We start from the raw sequence: 26,400 nt of genomic DNA, 5'->3' as shown, positions 1-26,400 counted from the left end.
TATTAGTAACTTATAAAAATTAATAAAATTAATAGTTGATTTTTATTTTAACCAAGCTAAAATGTTTAACCTACATTAAATTACAACATCCATTTTTACTCTTCACCAAGCCCCAAGAGGATCAAATATTTTTTCACTCTATGCTAGTTTGCATATCACGATATTTGATACCTCTCGGGGGTTAGTAGATCCAGAGTAAAGATGGATCTATGTTGGTTTAATTCCCCCATTTAAATAGGCTACATTCCAGGTGAATACCATGGGTCAATACCATGTGCCATTTTGGAGAATACCATGGGTCAATACCATGTGCCATTTTTATTTTTATTAATTCCAATATTAGGGTTAATAATGGTTTTTTGCATGGTATTAATAACAATCTAGTCCATGGTATTTGTCCCATAGTATTTTGCCCATAGGTTTCACCTAAATATAACCCATTTTTTGAGTGTTTGTAAATATAAGGTGACTTATGGAGTAAATATAAAAAAATGTTGTATTTGTTTACCATACCTCTCGTTTATTTATATTTTTATTAATTTACCATACCTCTGTTACAAATATGGTATTTGGCCCATAGGATTCACTTAAATAAAACCTCTTTCTTGAGCCTTCATAAATAGAACGAGGGTTATGGACTAAATATAAAAAGAGGTTTTATTTATTTACCATACCTCCACTTTACTTATATTTTTATTTGTTTACACCAGGTGACTTATGGAGTAAATATAAAAAATGTTTTATTTATTTACCATATCTCTCATTTATTTATATTTTTATTAATTTACCATACCTCTTTTATAAATATGGTATTTGGCCCATAGGATTCACTTAAATAAAACCTATTCTTGAAAATGGGCGAATGGATTCACTTAAGTAAAACCTATTCTTGAAAATGGGCGAATGGAAGGTTGTAACTCCTAATTTCAAGGGCTAAATTTACCTTTTTTACCCTCTCCCTTAAAATAAGGTGGGCTATTTGAGGTGATTTGTAAAAATGTACTATGATACAAAATATTCGCCCACTAAAAATTTAAAACCCCTTAATTTCACCAAAGGGCGAAATACCATATTTATAAAAGAGGTATGGTAAATTAATAAAAATATAAATAAATGAGAGGTATGGTAAATAAATAAAACATTTTTTATATTTACTCCATAAGTCACCTGGTGTAAACAAATAAAAATATAAGTAAAGTGGAGGTATGGTAAATAAATAAAACATCTTTTTATACTTACTCAAAAGGTATGGTAAATAAATAAACCCTAAAATAAACATGGTTGACCATGGTTGATTTCCATATTAGATTAATCTATTGTGATATTGACATAATCATAAATAATTGGAAAAATATTTAACCCTTAATATTGGGGTTTTATAAAACCAAGGGATATTAATATTACAAATACAGGAGATCAATAAACCCAACAAGCTAATATTAAAAACCCAAACGATTAATAAAACTTAGGAAATAATATTTTAAGCTTAGGTGATTAATAAATTATAATAATGACCTTCCTAGCCTTTTACAATGTCAAAATTATAGTGAGCTCGGGAGGCTTCTCTCCAAGATTTTTGAGCATAGGAATAAAATCTTAAATCAAAATAAATAATTTGTTTCTTTAGGTCCGCTAAACCAATGTTTGGTCTCAGCGGACATTAACCATCATCATCATCATCAAAACCAAGGTATTAAATGATAAACCAAAGGAATTATTAATATTAAAAAGTTGAAGAACAAAAAAACCCAAACATTTTATATTATAAACCCAAGGGAAAAATATTAGAAACCCAAGGGATAAAAAATTGCAAGGGATCAATATTAATAACAGAAGGGATTAATAAAGCTTAGGAATTAATATTTTTAACCCAAAGGATTGATCAACCCACATGACTATGAATATTATAAACCCAAGGGATCAATAAAACCTAGGGATTGTTAATATTATAAAACCAACAGGTTAATAAATTGAAGGGATAAACATTGTAAACGTAAGGGATTAATATTAAATCTTAGGACTATTATTTAAACCTTAATATTGGGGATTAATAAACCCAAGGGATTAAATGATAAACCCAAAGAATTATTAATATTATAAACTTAAATAACAAATAAACCTAATCATATAATATTATAAATCTAAGGAAATAGTAAACCGAAGGGAAATAGTAAACCCAAAAAAAAATATTATAAACAAAAAGGATTAATAAATCCAAGCGATTAATAAACTTGAGGAATTAATAAACCCAACAAACCAATATAAAAACCGAAGAGATTAATAAACCCTAAGAATTAATATTTTAAACTCAAGGGATTAATAAACCAAAGGGATTATTAATATTGTAAACCCAAGGGACTGATAAACCCAACTGTTTAATATTATAAACCCAATGAATTAGTGAACCCAAGGAAAAATTCAAGGGATCAATATTAAAAATGGAAAGGATTGATATTTTAACCCAAATGGATTAATATTATAAATCCAAATTGTTTAAACCCCACGATAAATCGAAAAATAATATCAATGACCGTCCTTAACCATCGTTGATTTTCATATTGAAACAATCTTTGTTACAATGCGATGTTGGACCATGCTTGATCGTGATTCACCATGGTTGATTATGGTTTTCATCTCAAGACAATCTTCCTTATAACGCAACGTTCTACAAAGCTCACGATGATTGGTTTTGAAAAGGAGAGAATATATGTCATATTAAATATTTTAAAACCCCTAAGCCCTAAATCCATGGCATCAATATCATAAACATAAATAATGCTATAATACAAAACAATAATAATAAACATAAACCACAACCAATATAAGAATGGAATGGTAAACCATTACGACATCAATACATAAAATTAATATGAATACATTAATAATAATACAATATAAATCATTAAAACATGATAAATCATCATCACATTAATAATAACACATTTATATCACTACATTATAAACAATAAATAAATTTTAAGCCATAAATACATTAATATCAATACATGAATGTATTAATACTATAAATCGCAAGAATATTGATATAAACAACAAGAACATGAAAGCCCAACAATAATACTATAAACATCAACAATATTTTCTTTTATGAAAGGCATGAACAAAGTGAAGGGACCCACACAAAAGACCAAAACAATTACAAATGCAAGAGAGAAAAATAAAATAGTAAGAGTGGCATTGGAGCAAAGGAACATAAATGCAAAAAACTCATCTAAATTGCACACTTTGGATTTAAAGAAGAACAACATAATAGGACATTTTAAGATGAGAGATGTAGAATTTTCTACATAACAACAACAACGAGAAAAAAAAAAATCAATTTCACCAACATTGCAACCCCAAAAGGAACATTGAGTCTTAACATAGATTTTTTGTTTTCTTTACATCAAATAATTCCACTACAAAATTGAACTTGAAACACTCCATCAAAAGTCATCTATGGAATAGCCTTTTCCAAAACAAAACCAAACCGATGGAAAAAGCAACACCAATTCAAATCAACAAGATAATGATCACGATACTTAACACTTTTCAACCAATTCCTTCTTGTTCTCCTCCCAAACTCCCTCTAGTGCACATGTAACAAGTATTTTACATGTGTTTTCCTTTAATCTAACACACGAAGATACTCATCAAAAAAAGCAGGATGGAACCCATGTTTTCTATCATACTTGTTCCGAAGATACGAAAGAAAACTTATCACTCCAGCAATACTGCACATTGTTCTGGAATAATGGATGACATCATTATTGTCCATATCTGCATTTGAAAGAAAAAAAGAAAAAGAAAAATCAATAAAGACATGCACAAATAAATAAGCATACATATATATAGATATATATACATAAAACATAACACCCCATTTTTATTTATGTTAAAAAACCTAATCTTACAATGTTACACGGAATAAAGCAATCTAGTGTTACATGAACCAAATGATATAAAAATTTCTCCAAATATAAGTCTCATTTCACAATACAATTGAAAAACTGTGGAAGTAGAATAAAACCATGGCCAATATTCAAAAAATTAATATTGGCCGGGGTGATGGCCAATATTCAAAACCTCCATTTTTGCATCTCATGATGTAATATGAATCCACAATATTAATATCAATATGAACTAGTTATAAAATTGATTTTGAATGATTGGTTCATATAACTCATTGTTAATGTCTGAGTGGTTTGTTGCAAAGAAAAGAACAATAACCACTTAAAAAAAAAAAAAAAAAAAAAAACGAATTGAACAACATGAAAAATGATGTAAACAACTTTCTCAAATATTATTATGAATATGATGAATGTATTAATATCATAAATATATGAAAATGAGTATTATATTAAAATTAAATCAAGAGGACAATAAAATCAATTCAAAAAACATACTATAAAAAGGTCACAATGTTATTAGTTGTATGTCATAGCGATATGGACTTCAATCAATCCTCTTCTTTCTTCCTAATTGTAACATATGCACTATCTTTCATCTTGGCATAACGTTGAAAAGAGAAAGGTGGTGCAATGCGTAAACCATCTATTGATTTCACTCTTGATATGACTGTGAAGGTAAGGCCTTGATGCTCTTTATTCCTGATATCAATTGACGCTCATTCTAAAGTCAATCCCGGTGACTTGTGGATTGTAAGAGCCCATGCCATCTTCAAAGGAATTTTTTTTTTTGATTTCATCTTATCACTAGCATGATAGGCACAACGTTTGGATTGCTTGCATCAAATGGAACACCAACATACTTATCATAAACAACAGTTGTGAGCATTGGAAGTTGAGGTGGCTTAGAGGTAGGCGTATAAAATATATCCTTAACATAACCAAGTGCACCATTCACCAAGCCAGCTTCAACCCACAAATTACATGTCAACATAACACGTTGACCACGACACAAAAAAACTTCATAGTTCAAGTTGGAAACATGTGAACTGTTGCATTAAATAAATCTCTTTCTCTAGGATGCAACCTCATATCAGCCTGTGACATAAGAAACTCCCAATCTTCAAGAATAGGTTCTACATTTCTTATGTTATTGAGGACTCTATGAAAACAAGATTGTTTCTCATTATTCCCTCGTTGGTGAAATATTGTGTCAAGAGTGACAACAATGTTGAATTTGTTATACAAGAATTTCCCTATTGTATTACCTACACACAAAGACTTATCTCTCACATGAGGCAGCTGGCCAAGGTCACCCACAAGGATGACAGATTTGCCACTAAAAGGACAATTCTTTTTCTTTGGAAATGCTTCTCGTAATTGAGCATCTATTTGCATAAATAACCTTGATCCTAGAAATCCCATTTCATCAATCAATATATATCTAACATGTCTCATCTCTTCTTGGAATACTGCAAGTCACTACCCCTCTAGTGGTTCCCTATCTTTAATTGGAATTTTTAGAGTTGAGTGTATTGTTTTTGCATGTATATTAAAAGCAACTATTCTTGTTGGGGCAAGAATAAGAAAAGGGCTTCTTCCATTCCTTGAAAAATTATAAAGAGATTCAAAAATACAATGCATAAAGAAATACTTCCTAGTGCCCTGAACAATCATAAGAAGAGCTTCACGAATCTCATATTCAGCAAAGTCCCTTAAAACAATTTCAAAAGAAAGTCATTGTTTTTCTGACAATGAATCTCGACATGCAAATGTTGTTTGAAAGATCAACAATATCACCCCTTGATTTTGCATTTCTTATCAAATTAATAGATTCTTTTGCAACATCATCAGAAATAGTTGTACTTTCCCAGTCAAAGGATATATCAAAGTCCCTTTGACCAAGGGTGTGAAGATCAGAAAAATTCACATCATTCGGTGGAACCAAGGAAGAGAAAATATGTCATTCTTGAAAATCAACTTCAAGATTAATTTCATGGTTAGAAAAATCACCATCTTCTTCATCTTCAGTATTGTCGACAATTTATGGATTTCGATCAACATGCCATGCTCGATATTGGAAATTCTTCCAATTTTCAATAATAATTTCAGTTGAAAGGCCAATTTCTGCAGGAATGTCACAAAATGGCTTGTACAAGAGCAATTATCTCCATCAAAAGGTTTCAAATTCATTTGAAGCCTCAACAAAAGTAGAATAAAACTGTGGTCAAACCCGAACAATAGAATGAATATCTCTAGGCTTCCATGGACCTTGTTTACGCTTGTTATCAAATGTCCAAGATCTTGTTGTTTCTATAAAAGATAGATGTTCAAGGAAAAAATGTCTCTTCTAATAATGTTGAAAAAAAGTATTCTCAGATGAACATTGCAGCCATCCCTTGAGATTTTCTTGAAAACCTTTCTTCTAACATTTAAGGAAACAAATTTCCGACTACAAACAACAAGAGGTAGCTTAAGCAACATATGTCACATTTCTTGTGCTCCAATGTCATGATCAACAATCATTTCTCCAAGGAACCTTCTATATGCACATAAAGCATGATCCTCAGATCCAATAGAATTTGAAATTCTAGTTAACATATGATGATAACTTTCAAACCTTTTTTCTGTTTTTGATGCATACTTAGCAATTTATTTCAAGACAACATAGCGAGAAAGCACTGTCTGGCAATCAACATTTACATGCCACATTGTTAGAAGGTCAATGTTATGTACATTAAGCTTGTCATCATTTCTTGCTGGCTCATATTTTTTTCTTCCTTGATCATCTATGAAAAATATTGATTCATCACAAAGATCCCACAGAACATTGCACCGACATGTCAAAATAGTGCCTTTTTTGCGTAAACAAGAATCTACACTAAAATTTGTGTGCCTTTGGATAAAATTTAATAGTTCTTCATAATCATTATCAGGATTACAAGAGAAAATATGACCGGTATTCAATAGGAAAGGGTCATCATTAAGGCTTCGTGGAACCATTATGTTGCGACAATGTATGTAACGTCGATTCCATGCAGTTACATATTTGTCAAAGAATCTATTTGCAAGTTGCACATTAGAACTATTTGACCAATCAAGCCTTTCCATGTCAGGATCACCCTTCCAACCACAAGAAACCATGGATATGTTCTGAACCTCTATGTTACGACAGATATCTGAAGAAAATGAAGATATATTTACTACATACAATATAAATAGAATCATAATAAGGTTGACAAAGTATAGAAAATAAATACAACAACACAAACCTCAACCAGAAGTATTTAGCTTTAAGATATTTTTGGATAACTTCCTCTCAAAAAATATTGAATCTATGGTGCATAAATGTGGCAACAATATGAGGGTATTGGATGACGTTCTCAATTTTCATACGATGCTCATTTAAAAAACGAGAATGTGAATGTATGGGCATGAGGTTATGCAAATCTGGCCACTTTGTGTCATCTGCATTCAAAGTAAAAATAAAGATGGACATCCCAACTGAGTAATCATGCCAGTCAATTTAGCTCGACACTTAGTCTAGTATGTGCTTGTACCTCTCAAAGAAGAACTAAACCTCATAATATGTTCAACCAACTTATTATCTGGTAAATCAGATAGTTGGTGACACAACTCTTCAATTGTTGTAGGTGATTTATCATGTAAATGTTTCTCTACAAAAAATGCAGTAGTTGCTTGGCTCTAATGCCACGTTATCATGTTCAATAGGTAATATCGACAACAAGGATGGCTTCCAAATCTCTAATCATAGTCCCTAAGAATATGAAATTCAAACTCATGAAGTTCAACACTAAAAATATGTGGTTGCAACCAATCAGCATCACCAGTGGGGAACAATGTTGGGAATTCCATATATAATAACCCCTCTATATTATATTCATTCATTGGAGAGGTTCCAATACTGGGCCAATCCGTGTCTTGAACATGTGAAGAATCAACATTATCAAGAAATGCTCTAATTTCTTCCACTTCTCTTCATTCATTTGGTAGGCGAGCAACAAAAGAAGAAAGATGAGAGGGAAAACGGTTAACAGGAAACCCTTCATTATTCACTGCATTGATCTCAGATTCTGCAATATCACAATCAACAAATTTAAGCTTGGAGGAGACATCTGTTGATCTGTCGGGCAGAGCATTCACTGAGTCATAGTAAATTACAACATCTCGATAATATTGATCATGTTGGATTTTAAAAAGAAATGAATCCATGACTCGATATATTTTGACATAACATTCATAATATTTATACTGAGTGACATGTCTCCTCAGAATTAGAAAGTCAATATCTTCAACATGTCAGCGAATACTTTGTACAATTGTAGAAATATATTGAGGAAAGCTAATTGTGTGACCGCTATACTTATATTGCCCACCTCGAGCATGTGTCACTTGAAAAATAGGATTCACAGATGCTATTAGAATTTCTTCAACTTGAGTAATAACTCTTAAAATATGAAGTTGGTCACTATGATCTATGTTATTATATCGACAAAAATGACGGGCTCCACTTTCACTCTTACATCGTCTATAAAACGGTCCTTCAGAATGTCTGAAAACATGGATTGCGGGATATGATTCTTGGAAAATGTGGCATATTTGGACCATTGACAAGCTATCTATCTTTTCTCGAAATATTTTATGCACTGCAATCATGTTTTCATCAAAATGAATATGATCTCCATTGGCCAGACCATGTTGAGAACCATTTGGAGGAGCAAAATTTCTTCTAAAATGTACTTCATCTTCAGGAACATGAGATTACCTTCCCAAATTTCAAGCATTTGGAATGGATCTATGACAAGGTCTTTCCAAATTTATGGTCTGCATTTCACGAATGTGAGAGGATGTAAATGTCTCTTTGTCATAAAATATTTTAAAATTTAATTTCCAACTAATTATAAATGAAAAAAATGAAAAAAGGATCAAATTCATTCAAAATTTACATGTGTTCCTTGATTTGGATGACTGTTATGAGATGGTTTCTCTTCGCTTCTAACATCAGTGGATGGAACGTTTTGGGAATTTTTAGAGCTGAGTGTATTGTTTTTGTATGTATATTAAAAGCAACTATTCCTATTGGGGCAAGAACAAGAAAAGGGTTTCTTCCATTACTTGGCAAATTATAAAGAGATTCAAAAATACAATGGATAAGGAAAGAATTCATAGTTCCTGCAGGGCCCCAAACAATCATAAGAAGAGCTTCAAGAATCTCATATTCAATAAATTGCCCTAAAACAATTTCAAAAGGAAGTCGTTGTTTTTACGACAATGAATCTAGAGATGCAAATGTTCTGTTTGAAAGATCAACAATATCACCCCTTGATTTTTCATTCCTTATAAAATTAATAGCTTATTCTGCAACATCATCAGAAATAGTTGTACCTTCCCAGTCAAAGGATATATCAAAGTCCCTTCGACCAAGGGTGTGAAGATTAGAAAAATTCACATCATTTGGTGGAACCAAGCGAGAGAAAATCTGCCATTCTTGAAAATCAACTTCAAGATTCATCTCCTGGTTAGAAAAATCACCATCTTCTTCATGTTCAATAGTGTCAACAATTGATGGATTTCGATCAACATGCCATGCTCGATATCAAAAATTCCTCCAATTTTCAATAATAATTTTAGTTGAAAGGTCAATTTCTGTATGAATACCATGAAATGGCTTGTACAAGAGCAATTATGTCTAGTAAAAGGTTTCAAATTCATCTGAAGCCTCAGCAGGAATAGAATAAAATTGTGGCCAAAATCAAACAGTAGCATGAACATCTCTAGGCTTCCATGGATCTTTTTTATGCTTGCTGTCAAAGATACGAGATCTTGTTATTTCTATCAAAGATAGATGTTCAAGGAAAGAAGGTCTCTTCTGATAATGTTGAACAAAAGTATTCTTAGATGAACATTGCAATCCATCCCTCGAGTTTTCCTAAAAACCTTTCCTCTAGCATTTAAGGAAAAAAAATTCCGATTACAAACAACAAGAGGTAGCTTAAGCAACATACATCACATTCCTTGTGCTCCAATGTCATGATCAACAATCATTTCTGCAAGAAACCTTCTATATGCACATAAATCACGATCCTCAAATCCAATATAATTTGAAATTCTAGTTAACATATAATGATAACTTTCAGACCTTTTTTTTGGTTTTGATGCATACTTAGCAATATATTTCAAGATAGCATAGTGAGAAAGCACTAGCTGGAAATCAACATTTGCACGCCACATGGTTAGAAGGTCAACGTTATGTACATTAAGCATGTCATCATTTTTTTTCAAGCTCATATTTGTTTCTTCCGTGATCATCTATTAAAAATATTGATTCATCACAAAGATCCCATGGAGCATTGTACCGATATGTCAAAATAGTGCCTTTTTTGCGCAAATAAGAATCTACACTACACTTTGTGTGCCTTTGGATATAATTTAATAATTCTTCATAATCATTATGAGGATTAAAAGAGAAAATCTAACCAGTATTCAATAGGCAAGGGTCATCATTGAGACTTCATGGAACCATTATGTTGCGATGATATATGTCACGTGGATTCCATGAAGTTACATATTTGTCAAAGAATATCTTTGCAAGTTGTACTTCAGAACCATTTAACCAATCAAGCCTTTCCATTTCAGGATCGCGCTCCAACCACAAGAAACCATGGATATGTGTTGAACCTCTATGTTGCCACTCATATCTGAAGAAATGAATATATAGTTATTACAAACAATATAAATAGAATCATAATAAAAGTTGATAAAGTATAGAAAATAAATTCAATAACACAAACCTGTACCATAAGTCTTTAGCTTTAAGATATTTTTGGATAACTTCCTCTAGAAAAGTATTGAATCTATGGTGCATAAATGTGGCAACAATATGATGGTATTAGATAACATTCCCAATTTTCATACGATGCTCATTTAAAAAATCAGAATGTGAATGTATGGGCATGAGCCTATGCAACTCTGGCCACTTTGTGTCATCTGCACTCAAAGTAAAAAATAAAGATAGACATCCCAACTGAGTAATCATGTCAGTCAATTCATCTCGACAATTAGTCTAGTATGCCCTTGTATCTCTCAAAGAAGAACCAAACCACATAAGATGTTCAACCAACTTATAACATGCTAAATCAAACGATTGGTGACACAACTCTTCAATTGTTGTAGGTGAGTTATCATGTAAATGTTTCTTTACAAAAACTGCAATAGTTGCTTGGCTCTTATGCTGAATTAGCATGTTCAATAGGTAATATAGACAACGAGAATGGCTTCTAAATATCTGATCATAGTACCTAAGAAGATGCAATGCATACTCAGAAAGTTCAACACTATAAATATGTGGTTGCAACTAATCAACATCACCAGTGGGGAACAATGTTGGGAATTCCATATATAATAACCCCTCTATATTATATTCATTCACTGGAGAGGTTCCAATACTGGGCCAATCCATGTCTTGAACATGTGAAGAATCAACATTATCAAGAAATGCTCTAATTTCTTCCACTTCTCTTCATTCATTTGGTAGGTGAGAAACAAAGAAGAAGGATGAGAGGGAAAATGCTCAGCAAGCAACCCTTCATTATTAGTTGCATTGATCTCAGATTCTTCAATATCACAATCAACAAATTTAAACCTGGAGGAGACATCTGTTGATATTTCGGGCAGAGCATTCACTGAATCATAGTCAATTACAACATCTCGATGATATTGATCCTGTTGGATTTTGAAAATAAATGAAACCATCACTCAAGATATTTTGACATAACATTCATAATATTTAGACTGAGCAACATGTCTCCTCACAATTAGAAAGTCAATATCTTCAACATACCGGGGAAGACTTTGTACAATTGTAGAAATATCTTAAGGAAAGATAATTCTATGACCTCTATACTTATATTTCCCACCTCGAGCATGTGTCACTTGAAAAATAGGATTCACACATGCTATTAACATTTCTTCAACTTGAGTAATAACTCTTAAAATATGAAGTTGCTCACCAGGATCCATGTTATTATATCAACAAAAATGATGGGCTTCTCTTTCACTCTTACATCGTCTACAAACAGGTCCTTTAGAATGTCTCAAAACCTCGATTCCAGGATATGATTCTTCACAAATGTGGCACATTTGGACCACTAACAAGCTATCTATCTTTGCTCAAAATCTTTTATGCACTACAATCATGGTTTCATAAAAATGAATATGATCTCCATCAACCAGACCATGTTGAGAACCATTTGAAAGAGTAAAATTTCTTCTAAAATGTACTTCATCTTCAGGAACATGAGATTCCCTTCCCAAATTTGAAGCATGTGGAATGGATCTATAACAGGGTCTTTCCAAATTTGTGGTATGCATTTCATGAACCTGAGAGGATGTAATGGTCTCTCTGTCATAAAAAATTTTAAAATCTAATTTCCAACTAATTATAAATGAAATAAATGAAAAAATAATCAAATGCATTCAAAATTTACATTTGTTTCTTGATGTGGATGAGGGTCATGAGATGGTTTCTCTTCATTTCTAACATCAGTGGATGGAACATTTTGGGAATTTTTAGAGCTGAGTGTATTGTTTTTGCATGTATATTAAAAGCATCTATTCCTGTTAGGGCAAGAAGAATAAAAGGGGTTCTTCCATTACTTGACAAATTATAAAGAGCTTCAAATATACAATGGATAATGAAAGACTTACTAGTGCCTGTAGTGCCCTGAACAATCATAAGAAGAGATTCACGAATCTCATATTCAACAAAGTTCCTTAAAACAATTTCAGAGGCAAGTCATTTTTTTTCCGACAATGAATCTGGAGATGCAAATGTTCAATTTGAAAGATCAACAATATCACCCCTTGATTTTGCATTCCTTATAAAATTAATAGCTTCTTATGCAACATCATCAGAAATAGTTGTACATTCCTAGTCAAAGGATATATCAAAGTCCCTTCGACCAAGGGTGTGAAGATCAAAAAAATTCACATCATTTGGTGGAACCGAGCGAGAGAAAATCTGCCATTCTTGAAAATCAACTTCAAGATTCATTTCATGGTTAGAAAAATCATCATCTTCTTCATCTTCAATATTGTTGACAATTGATGGATTTCCATCAACACGCCATGCTTGATATCGGAAATTCCTCCAATTTTCAATAATAATTTCAGCCGAAAGTCCAATTTCTACAGGAATGTCATGAAATGGCTTGTACAAGAGCAATTTTGTCTAGTAAAAGGTTTCAAATTCATCTAAAGCCTCAGTGGGAATAGAATAAAATCATGGCCAAACCTGAACAATAGTATGAACATATCTAGGCTTCCATGGATTTTGTTTACGCTTGCTATCAAATTTCCAAGATCTTGTTATTTCTATCAAAGATAGATGTTCAAGGAAAAAATGTCTCTTCTGATAATGTTGAACAAAAGTATTTTCAAATGAACATTGCAAGCCATCCCTTGAGATTTTCCTGAAAACCTTTCTTCCAACATTTAAGGAAATATATTTCCGACTACAAACAACAAGAGGTAGATTAAGAAACATATGTCACATTTGTTGTGCTCCAATGTCACGTTCAACAATCGTTTCTGCAAGAAACCTTCTATATGCACATAAATCATGATCCTAAGAAGCAATAGAATTTGAAAATCTAGTTAACATATGATGATAACTTTCAGAGCTTTTTTCTGTTTTTGATGCATACTTATCAATATATTTAAATACAACATAGCAAGAAAGCACTTGCTGACAATCAAAATTTACATGCCACATTGTTAGAAGGCCAATTTTATGTACATTAAGCCTATCATCATTTCTTGCTAGCTCATATTTTTTTCTTCCTTGATCATCTATGAACAATGTTGATTCATCACAAAGATCCCATGAAGCATTGTAACGACATGTCAGAATAGTGCCTTTTTTGCACAAACAAGAATCTACACTACACTTTGTGTTCCTTTGGATATAGTTTAACAATTCTTCATAATCATTATGAAGATCACAAGAGAAAACCTGACCGGTATTCAATAGGAAAGGGTTATCATTGAGGCTTCGTGGAACCATTATGTTGCGACGATGTATGTCACATGGATTCCATGCAGTTACATATTTATCAAAGAATCTCTTTACAAGTTGTACATCACAACCATTTGACCAATCAAGTCTTTCCATGTCAGGAGTGCCTTCCAACCATAGGAAACAATGGATATGTGATGAACCTCTATGTTTCCACTCATATCTAAAGAAACTAAAGATATACTTACTACAAAAAATATAAATAGAATCATAATATAAGTTGACAAAGTATAGAAAATAAATTCAACAACACAAACCTATAGTAGAAGTCTTTAGCTTTAAGATATTTTTGGATAAATTCCTCTCGAAATATATTGAATCTATGGTGCATAAATGTGGCAACAATATGAGAATACTAGACAACATTCTCAATTTTCATATGGTGCTCATTTAAAAAATGAGAATGTGAATTTATGGGCACAAGGTTATGCAACTCTAGCCACTTTGTGTCATCTGCACTCAAAGTAAAAAGTAAAGATAGACATCCCAACTGAGTAATCATGTCAGTCAATTCAGCTCGACAGTTAGTACAATATGCCCTTGTACCTCTCAAAGAAGAACCAAACCGCATAACATTCTCAACCAACTTATTATCTAGTAAATCAGACAGTTGGTGACACAACTCTTCAATTTTTGTAGTTGAGTTATCATGTAAATGTTTCTTTACAAAAACTACAATAGTTGCTTGGCTCTGATGCTGCATTATCATGTTGAATAGGTAATATCGACAACAAGGATGACTTCCAAATCTTTGATCATAGTACCTAAGAAGATGCAATGCATACTCATGAAGTTAAACACTACAAATATGTGGTTGCAACCAATCAGTATCACCAATGGAGAACAATGTTGGGAATGCCCTATATAATAACCCCTCTTTATTATATTCATTCACTGGAGAGGTTCCAATACTAGGCCAATCCATGTCTTTAACATGTGAAGAATCAACATTATCAAGAAATGCTCTAATTTCTTACACTTCTCTTCGTTAATTTGGTAGGTGAGCAACAAAATAAGAAGGATGAGAGGGAAAACGCTTAGCAGGTAACCCTTCATTATTAGTTGCATTGATCTCGGATTCTTCAATATCACAATCAACAAATTTAAGCCTGGAGGAGACATGTGTTGATCTTTCAGGTAGAGCATTCACTAAATCATAGTCAATTACAACATCTCGATAATATTGATCATGTTGGATTTTGAAAAGAAATGCAACCATCACTTGAGATATTTTGACATAACATTCATAATATGTAGAATGAGCGACATGTCTCCTCACAATTAGAAAGTTAATATCTTCAACATGTCGGGGAAGACTTTGTATAATTCTAGAAATATCTTGATGAAAGCTAATTGGATGAACACTATACTTATATTGCCCACCTCGAGCATGTGTCACTTGAAAAATAGGATTCACGCATTCTATTAGCATTTCTTCAACTTGAGTAATAACTCTTAAAATATGAAATTGCTCACTAGGATCCATGTTATTATATTGACAAAAACGATGGTCTCCTCTCTCACTCTTACATTATCTACAAGCAGGTCCTTCAGAATGTCTCGAACCTTGGATTCCGGGGTATGATTCTTGGAAAATGTGGCACGTTTGGACCACTGACAAGCTATCTATATTTTCTTGAGATATTTTATGCACTGCAATCATGTTTTCATCAAAATGAATATGATCTCCATGAGCTGGACCATGTTGAGAACCATTTACAAGAGTAAAATTTCTTCTAAAATGTACTTCATCCTTAGGAACATGAGATTCCCTTCCCAAATTTGAAGCATGTGGAATGGATCTATGACAGGGTCATTCCAAATTTATGGTCTGCATTTCATGAACCTAAGAGGATGTAAAGGTCTCTTTTCATAAAGTTTTTAAAATTTGATTTCCAACTAATTATAAATGAAAAAAATGAAAAAATAATAAAAAACATTCAAAAGTTACATTTGTTTCTTGATGTGGATAGGGGTTATGAGATGGTTTCTCTTTGTTTCTAAGATCAGTGGATGGAACATTTTGGGAGTTAGTTTCTATGCCTCTATTGAAATGAGTTGTTTTATGTTTCAAAAAAATAAAAAACGTTATAAAACTAAATGTCCAACAAATAAAGATTCAAAAATTGAAAACAAATCAAATACATTGAACATCTACATTAGTTTTACAATTTGATGTTTTGGATTCCAATTATCCAACCCAATGAGATGAAATCATGTTTTCTCCATAAAAGGTTATAAAATACAACGTCCAACCAACTGTAAATGAAAAAATTACAACAATATCAAATGCACTCAACACTTACATTTGTTTGGCAATGTGGATGAATGCTATGAGATGATTCCTCTTCACTTCTAACATCAGTAGATGGAACATCTACGAAGTTAATTTGTATTCCTCTATTGAAATGAGTTGTGTCATGTTCGAAGAAAATAAAATATGCCATAAAATTCAATATCCAACCAACTAGAAATTTAAAAAATCAAAATCAAATAAAAAACATTGAAAATTTACATTAGTTTGGAAATTTGATCATCGAAGAGAATGCACGGGAAGGTTCTGACATGCTTCATATTCACTTCTCAGATTAGTAGATGGAACACTTTGGGAATTAATTTCTAGACCTCTATTAAAACAACTTGTATCCTATTCCAAGAGAAGAAAATAACTTATAAGTTTAGTAAACAAAACTTTGTAAATAAGGGAATGTAATAAAACAACGACTATTACAGCAAAATCAAATATCGTTGTGTTACCTCCATTGTTCCACGCGAAATACTATCAGGGATGACTGATCCTCTTGGTGGGACCACATTACTTTGAGAAGCAGGAATGGAAGATCCGATGTTTTGAGCAACTGGATCCAAATTATCAAACAAATGGTCAATTAAACTATCATCCAAATCATCACACACAATGCCATCATTACCTCCACCATGGATGTTTTGAAACCTTTGGCCTTGGTCAAAACATGCAATTGGACACACGGAAGGGTTAGGGTGGACATTTGAATCCACTTTATCGATATGATTTTCTTCCCGATTGCATGATGTTTCCCCAATGTTATGAACATTTTCAGGAGAGCATTGAACAACAAAATTATGCTAGCATATTCTGATAATGAACTGTCAACAGGAAATATTATTTCCATCATATCATCTATAGTACGATACTTATGAGGAATTATAAAATCATTTTCAAGAGTGGCTTCACTCATTCTTCTATGATATGTAGCTCTCCTATGCTCATTTATGGCATCACTATTTTGTTGATACCGTAAACGACGACTTTCATTAGACTTGTCACGTGATGCTGGTGACAAATTTTGTTTTCTTGTATGCTTGCTTGTGCCTTCAGATGACATGTCTACAATGAATAGTAAAATATTCATTATGGAATCATAAACATGGAACATAGCAAATATATAATATAAACAAACACAAAAGAATGAAGAAGGCACAAGTTTTTTTTGGAAATCATAAAAAACATAAAAAGTGCATATGTTACTTTTTCCAACCATATAAACTTATCAAATTGTATAAGGCTTTTCCAAATGGCTAAAAACAAAAATTAATTTTTTTAAATGGATAAAAATAGAAAGGAATTCTTCCAAATGGGTTAAACAAAAAAGTCTAAATTTTCATGTATCATATTAGAATCAAACCAAAACCCATACTATTGGGACACAATACTCTAAGAATTATATGAATTGGAAGTATATCAAAAAATTTTAAACTATATACTATCAAAATATAAATGCAAATATTATAATGTACATAAAGATATAGCATTGTTTCAGAATCAATGACAAAAACCAATACAAATAACATGTATAACATAACTCATAGCAATTATAATGATACAAACAAAGAAAAATGCATAGCATCCAAACACATTTACATGTAATTAAGAAGAAATAATATGAAATATTTTACATCATAAAGATTGATGCAAGCATAATTTTAAAGTATTACCATAAAGACCCAAAGTATGTATAGAGGAAAAAATGGAAATATTTTCCACAACCATAGAGAGTATATAAAAACAAAAATATTTATAGGAACTCCTAAGAATACTAATATCCTAAGAATCCATATCCATATCCAATGGTGGAATCTCATCAAGAGAATCCATGTGGGGAGCAATTGCAAAAACATTTCCATACTCAATCAAATCATTGCAATCCTATAGCGTTGGGTACCAAAACCCAGACATATGTTCATTAGTTGAATTATCAATATATTTTGGAAAACAAATGACAATCATCATGTCATATAATAGGAAAGGAACTTCACTATAGTTGCACATAAGAATCACACCATGGACTATTCGAAATGGAAGATAACCAAGACATTTGCTATTTATATCTGTAGAAATTTCTTCCAACAACTTCCATCTGAAACCCTATTCATCCTCAAAGTAGTCAATTCTTCGTTCAATGCATGGTTGACCGAATTGGAAATGATCTAATTCTTCAATTGACCATATAGAAGTGGAGCCATCATTGAAAAGGCATATAAACTGATCCATGTATATTGCTAACGACATACACCGTATGTCAGTGATTGGAACAAATGAAATACCCCATTCGTATTTTGTTACATCAAACCAGTAGATTGTATACCCATACTGAGGATAATCTTCATATGCCTTATCTAGATAGAGCCAAAACAATTTACTTTTATAAAGCACTCCATTCTTAGGGGATGAAGTGCCACCAAATGGAACATCAACCCTTTGTCATACGCCATCAAGATTACTGCAAACATAAAATTTAGACTGAATTTCATCATACATATGTTTTAGAACAACCTAGTCATATTTTCTGCTACTTACATTTTCCTATAGTGAAAAGAATCCCCAGTCTCCAATTTATATTGGCCCTATGTTCTTAAAGGCCTTTGTAAATGGATTCGTTACAAAATAGTTGTGTGTATGGGAGCATTTTTTTGGTAAGGATAAAACCACCATTGGTCCAAGAGTAGAATCTACTCTGTATCTTGAATCTATGAATCGCAAATGAAAATGAGATATGTGCCCATTTTGATTAAGGTATTCAACAAAAAAATAATTGTATTCACTATTGAGGAAAGGAACCATAAATCCAAATTCGTTTGTAGAGACATGCTTGCAACGTAATAAGAAAGAATGGTATTGAAAAAAATTCTTCCATTTCTTACAAACAGTGCTAAACTTTATCACAACGATAAAGGGAGCCAGAGGAAGAACATTTCAAGAATTTCAAATGGAAGACAACTCCAAATAGTTTGATCCATGATTAAACAATGAAATCACCTAACAGAAGAAAGAAAAGCACATTCGATATCAACAAAAAAATTTAATGTTTAATAAAATTAAAAGTAACATACATACATGATTTACCATCTACACATACAAAAAAAATTTCACATATACACATTGTATAAAATCAAATGAGTGATCATAACATTATTACAACATTGAACAAAATTCCACAATTTTTTAAACCTAATCTCTATAATCCAAGATTATTAATGTTAGTAAACCTACAAGGTCTATGCTTATTATTGATGTTATAATGTTTCTACAAATATATTTATAATATCAATATCAATTTTTCATTTTGAATATAAATATTAACATTAAACCAATTTTTTAATGTTAAAAAACGTAAACTTCAAAACCTAATGTTATAAATTAACACAATGCTACATGAACCAAATGATATAAAATTACCAAATATTTTAATCCTAACATCAATGAACCAAAATAAAGCAAAAGTTATTAAGTGCAATGTTTAAAAAAAATATTTACATTAAAAAAAAAAAAAAAAAAATTCACATCAATGTATAGATGCAAAATATATTTTTACATAGATTTATATGTTTAACATTATTATCTATATTTAATAATAATAATAAAATTAATGATATTAATATTAATATTAATATTAATTAAAACTAAAAGAGATATTGATGTTTAATACTAATATAAAATAGATATTAATATATTGGTGTTTAATATATTCAAGATATTTTATATTGAATACAATAAATTGAATTAATAAGAAATTAACATAATTTATTATTAATACAGATTTTACATGGATTCTCAATTTATTTATTTAAATCTAAATGAACAAAATTTTAATATATAAATATTTTATATCAAATTAAAATGAACCAAATGTATTATATAAATCTATTACATAAAATAGATTTTATATTGAAAACACAAAATTAAATTAATAAGAAATTTTAGATGTTTTACTATCAACACAATTTTGACATCCATTCTTAATATTTGTATTTAAATCTAAATGAACTAAATTCTAAATGCTTTTCTATGTCTCTTTTTTGTTATAATTTTTGGATTACATAAAATAAATGTATAACATATATTTAACATAAAAATAGATTTTATTATGTAAAATATATAAAAAATATTTAACATAAATCTATAAAATAGATTTTATTATTTAAAATCTATAAAAAAATGTTTTACATAAATCTAGTACATATAATAGATGACACTTCTATTAAAGTTTGGTGTATTGAACGCTTTAGTTAACAATAGGGTTTCATTATATGCATATTTACTTCCATGTAACCCCAAACTTGGTACCATAAATAAAATACTTCAATTTTTCACTTTAATTTGGAATCTACTTTGTATAAAGATAAAATAATTGATTATATATATATATATATATATATAGATAATTGGTCACCACTTTACCACTTTATATGAGATGATATATGACATGTAAAAATAATATACTTTAATTTGGCATAGACTTTGTATAAGGAAAAAATAATTGAAAATAAAGAAAGATATATATATATATATATATATATATATATATATACTTTTAAATGTCAAATTATTTTTTTCACTATTTTTTATGGAGTTGAAAAATGCCATATAAAAATAATATAATTGATATTACATGATATGTAATTTATTCTATCTTTGTTTTCCATTTATTAATTAAATTAAAAATATATTAATACCAAAAATAACATTTTATTTTTAGTCATAATTAAAATATTTCAGTTTCTATATTAAATAACAAAGTTTTATATCAAATTTAAATAAAGAAAAGAAAAGAAATTTAATTTTAAAAGAAATATTTATATACCATATTGGTTTTAGTGGGTGTAAGTCATTATGAGCATCATCATATTGTAATTTATTGAATTGGAGAGAGAGCACATTATTATTCCATTAATGGGTTCTTCACTGACATTTGTAATTCAATCTTAGTAAAAAATCAATTCTTCACGTTTGAACTTAATTTTAAATGAACTTGATATAAAGAAATAATTTAGTTGAAAGTTAAAAGAAATAAAAATTACTTTTTAGTATGACTAAATATGCAATTCATTCACTACTCAAGATGGAGTTGACCTATAACATATAAAATAGTATTAATGATGTTACACAAATGTTTAATTCATTCCATGTTTAGTTTAGTTAACATGTAATATTTAAAACCAAAATATATTAATAACATAAAACTATTTTGAAAAACCAAATAAAATATTTCAATATCAAATTAATTAACATAATTTTACATTTCAAGTATAAATATCATTTATATTTCTTAAATAAAATTCTAATTCTCATCTATATAATATAATTTATAATATTTTAAATAACATTACAAAATATACACCTATTTACTTAATTAAAAATATTGCATACTTAGATATAATTAAATTATAATTAATTACTACAACATGTTTTTTTATTTAATTTACTATTATAATTTTTTCCCAAACATAACTTTCATTCATAATTTAATCTTATTTGATTTAACTATAATTATTATAAAATGTATACATATTGATGTGTATATATATTTAATTTAACTATAGTAAATAAAAATATAGTTCTTTTTATATTATAATATATTATTGGATGCCAATTCCAATATAGAATTTAAAATTCTACCTAATTAATAGAATTAAATTGTAATTACTTATTATAATATTTTATATTTATTTATTTAATATTATTATTTTTTCTAATAAATTTCATTTACCTTTTCATAAATTAAGTGTATATAATTTGGTTTATAATACAATATAATATAATGTTATATTATAAACCATATTCATAAATAAAGACATATCTATATAAAGAACAATGATTCATCATTACTCCATATATTCAACAAGTGTGGAGGGGATCAAACACACATTTTTTTACCACAGATTTTAATAAAATTGATTTCCTTCCAAGCTTGACAAATATGGATCTCTAGATTTCTTGATAAATATGGGTCTCTAGACTATTAATGGTAGAGGGGGATTAAATCTTTCACAATACAAGTGTAACACCCCAATTGCTATGAATATTTGTTTTCTTGCTATAGTAAATAAAAATATAGCTCTTTTTATATTATAATATATTATTGGATGCCAATTCCAAAATAGAATTTAAAATACTACCTAATTATTAGAATTAAATTGCAATTACTTATTATGAGCTAAATGGCACCACGTCCCCAAAAACCTGCAGACTTTTGAAAAGCTACAAACCCAAGAGGCCAGGAACTAGATCAGAATGACAGAGGAGGAAAGGGGGGGAGAGATCCCCTCCTATCGAGATGCAGCGGCAGGGGAATCATGCCAGAACACAAGTAACCAGAAACAAGCGGGAGAAACAAACAAAATGTCAGGACCAGTCCTCGAAGCGAGATGGCAGGCAGGCAACAGAGGTAAATGTTTACCATGTGTGACGGAGAAACCGAGATTCATCATACTGATGAACAAACTAGAGCGATACAGAAGTTACATGAAAGACCATGCGCTAATATGCAAGTTCATCGGAGTATGGCCGACAGAAAAAGACCTCACCAAATGGATTCAACAAAAATGGCAGCCCCGAGGCCATATCGAGCTCAAGCTAGGAGCTAGAGGCTTCTTCACGGTAATATTCTCAAACCTGCAAAATAAAGAAAAAATATTTGAAAATGATCCTTACTTTCATTATAATGTTGGATTGTTTATGAGATATTGGGAAGAATGCTATGACCCAGACAAGGAAAAATATCTGGTAGCCCTGGTGTGGGTTAGGTTCTTTGGCCTCCCAATGGACTTTTGGGACCCAAAGATACTGGAGGGCATAGGAAATACGATAGGAAAATTTGTTAAAATAGCAGAAATGGCAAAAAAAGGAAGATATACTTCATATGCGAGAATATGTGTATACATGAATATAGTTGAACCCATCCCAGACACAGTGGAACTAGAGTACCATGAAGAGGTATGGCAGCAAACCCTAGACTATGAACACATCCCATTCAGATGTAGAAGATGTCATGAGTATGGCCACCTATTTAAGGAGTGCCCACTGAATATAGAAGAGGGAGAGAACATGAATAAACAACAGAGGAAAAATCAAGAAGATAAGGAAGGGTTTCAAGAAGTGAAAAGTAAGAGAAGACAAGTAAGAGAGAACTCCAGCAGGGGGGCAAAAGAACAACAAGCTCAGCCAAGCAGAACAAATAGCTTTGATGTGTTACAAGGAGAAGAAGAAGAAGATAACGAGGTCCAAATAATGGACTATCAGGGGGGAAAAGGAAAGGAAAGCAGCTCGAGTCAAGTCAAGCTAAAACCTAAAAGGAAAGCCAAAAGCGAGCCGAGAGAGAAGGAGGAGAAGGGAGATAGAGAGAAGATGGATAACACAACAATGGAAATATATACAAGTAGGGGAGAAGAACTAAGCATGGAAGAAGAGATGTTTAGAAAGCTATTGAATGAATGGAGACACCTAGATGAACAATTCATTCTAGAAGACCAAAAATGACTATACAGAGAAACATTCTAGCAATATCAAGCTAAACAGGGGTAGGGGAAGGTGGAGATGTTAGAACAGCTGGGCATGCACCAGGACAATTCCCAAGATTACTCAAATAAAATGAAAGGTTGAATGAAAAGAGGCCGAAGTAACCTACAAGAATCTATACAGATTATGGGAGAAATGCTGGTAAATACAGGGAGGGTGGTACCACTATCAGAGGGATTTCAACAAATAAACCAAGTAACCAATGATAATTACATCCTGGAATATAAGAGGCCTCAACAACAGAGGCAAGCAAAGACACTTAACTGAGAGACTAAGAAAAGAAAAACCTCAACTTATGCTGCTACAAGAAACAAAAATTACAGGAGGGAGAATGGAGGACATACTAAGCAAAATAAAACCAAGGTATGAATGCATGACCATAGATGCGAAAGGTAGTGCGGGAGGTATAGCAATATTGTGGAACCCAGCAGAGATCACAGTGGACTATTGGGTGGGTATGAAAAGAATCCTCATGGGGCGGTTCCATCTAATTGGAAACAGAGAATGGTTCTTAGTCTCTGCAGTATATGGCCCTCATATTCTAGTGGAAAAAGGGAATTTCCTCCAACAAATACAGAAGCTTGGTAAGCTCCACGATGAAAAACTTTGGCTGATAGCAGGGGACTTCAATTTGACAACATCAATAGAGGAGAAAAGAGGAGGATTGCAAAGAGAAGAGCTGGAAATGGAGAGATTCAGAGATCTTCAAGAAGAACTAAAATTGGTAGACATCCCAACTATAAATGGAAAATATACATGGAACAACAGAAGGGGAGGGAGCAGACAGATAGCCTCTCGGTTGGACAGATTCTTGGCAACAGAACACTTCATTGGCAAAGACATATTCTATGAAGCATCAATTCTTCCGTGTCTAGGGTCAGACCACTGGCCTATTAAACTAGAAGTAGAAATGAATCAAGGAAACCAAAATAAACCCTTTAGGTTTGAGGCATTTTGGCTAAGAGAACCGACCCTAATAAGAAAAATGAAGGAATGGTGGAAAGGGAATGAGAATGAGATAGGAGGAAGAAACCAGATGCATACCTTTCAACTTAGACTAAAAGATCTAAAAGGTAAGATAAAGAAATGGAACAAGGAAGAATTCGGTAACATACAGAAGGAACAGGAGATAATCCAAACAAAGATGAAGAAAGTACAGCAGCAAATAATCAATGAGGGTAGAAGTGAAGGGCTTGCAGAAGAGGAAGGGCTGCTGATTAACAAACTAGAAGAAAGAAGACAACAAGAAGAAATCCTATGGAAACAAAAATCAAGAATCCAATGGTTAAAAGAAGGAGAAAGAAACACAAGGTTCTTCCACAAAGCAATGATACAGCACAAGCAGCAGAACAAAATCTTCTCCTTAATGGATCAACAAGGAAATCGGCTCACCCAAAAGGAAGAAATGGAGAATCTGTTAGTACAACACTTCAAAGGGCTCCTGACAGAACCAAACATTAGAAGGGGAGATAATATTAATAAAATCATACAACATATCCCCAATCTGGTAAGCAGAGACCAGAACTTGGCTCTATTAAGAGAAATATCTAAAGCAGAGGTGGAAGAGGTAATTAGGAATATGGCGAGAAAAAAAGCACTAGGGGTAGACGGATTCACTGTCGAATTCTTCCAAGTGACTTGGTCCTTCCTAGGTGTAGACATAGTGAAATTAGTGGAGGAGTCCAGGTGTACCAAAAGAATGCACCCAGCTCTGAATTCCACATTTCTAGCCCAGATCCTGAAGTTAGAGCACTCAGAAGAACCGCAAGGGTTTAGACCAATAGCACTCTGTAATGTCATATACAAAATCTTGGCAAAAATAATGGTCAATCATTTAAAACCCATATTACCTAGGTTGATATCTCAAGAACAAATAGGGTTTGTCAAAGGTAGGCAAATAACACACAACATAGTGGTGGCACATGACACAATTCACTCGTTAAAAAAATAATAAACCAAAGGAATGCTGGTTAAATTAAATTTGGCTAAAGCCTATGATCAATCGAATTGGGAGTATCTAAAACGAATACTGAAGGCATTTGGCTTTGATGAAATATGGATAAGCTGGATAATGTCAATGGTAACCACCCCAGTTCTGTCAATTATGCTCAACAGATCCCCCACAGAGGTATTCAACGCAACCAGAGGGCTCAGGAAAGGTGACCCGCTTTCTCCCTTCTTGTTTATCCTGGCAACAGAAGGCCTAAGAAGATATATAAAAGCGAAAGTCCGCAGTGAACAATATACGGGCCTTAGACTATGGGGGAATGACCTTCCATTAACCCACCAGCAATTTGTAGATGACATAATGATGTATGGACATGCATCGCTCAAGGAAGCCAGGAAAATCATGGAAATCCTCACAGACTTCACTAGTGCCTCAGGGACGGAGATAAACAAAGATAAGTCTGATATCTTCTTCTTTAACACTTCAGCACCCTCTCAAGCCTTCCTAGCAAGAATTATGGGATTCAGAATAGGAAATTTCCCTACGAAATACTTAGGCATTCAGCTAAATGACCAGCAGAGCAGAGTGGCTAATTGGAAACCCTTGTTGGGAAAAA

The sequence above is a fragment of the Pinus tabuliformis genome, chromosome 8, assembly GCF_031772625.1.
Source record: "Pinus tabuliformis cultivar Carrire ecotype Pingquan chromosome 8, CPIR1, whole genome shotgun sequence".
NCBI lineage: Eukaryota > Viridiplantae > Streptophyta > Pinopsida > Pinales > Pinaceae > Pinus > Pinus tabuliformis.
The sequence above is the reverse complement of the archived record's forward strand: the minus strand, read 5'-3'. Positions refer to the sequence as shown.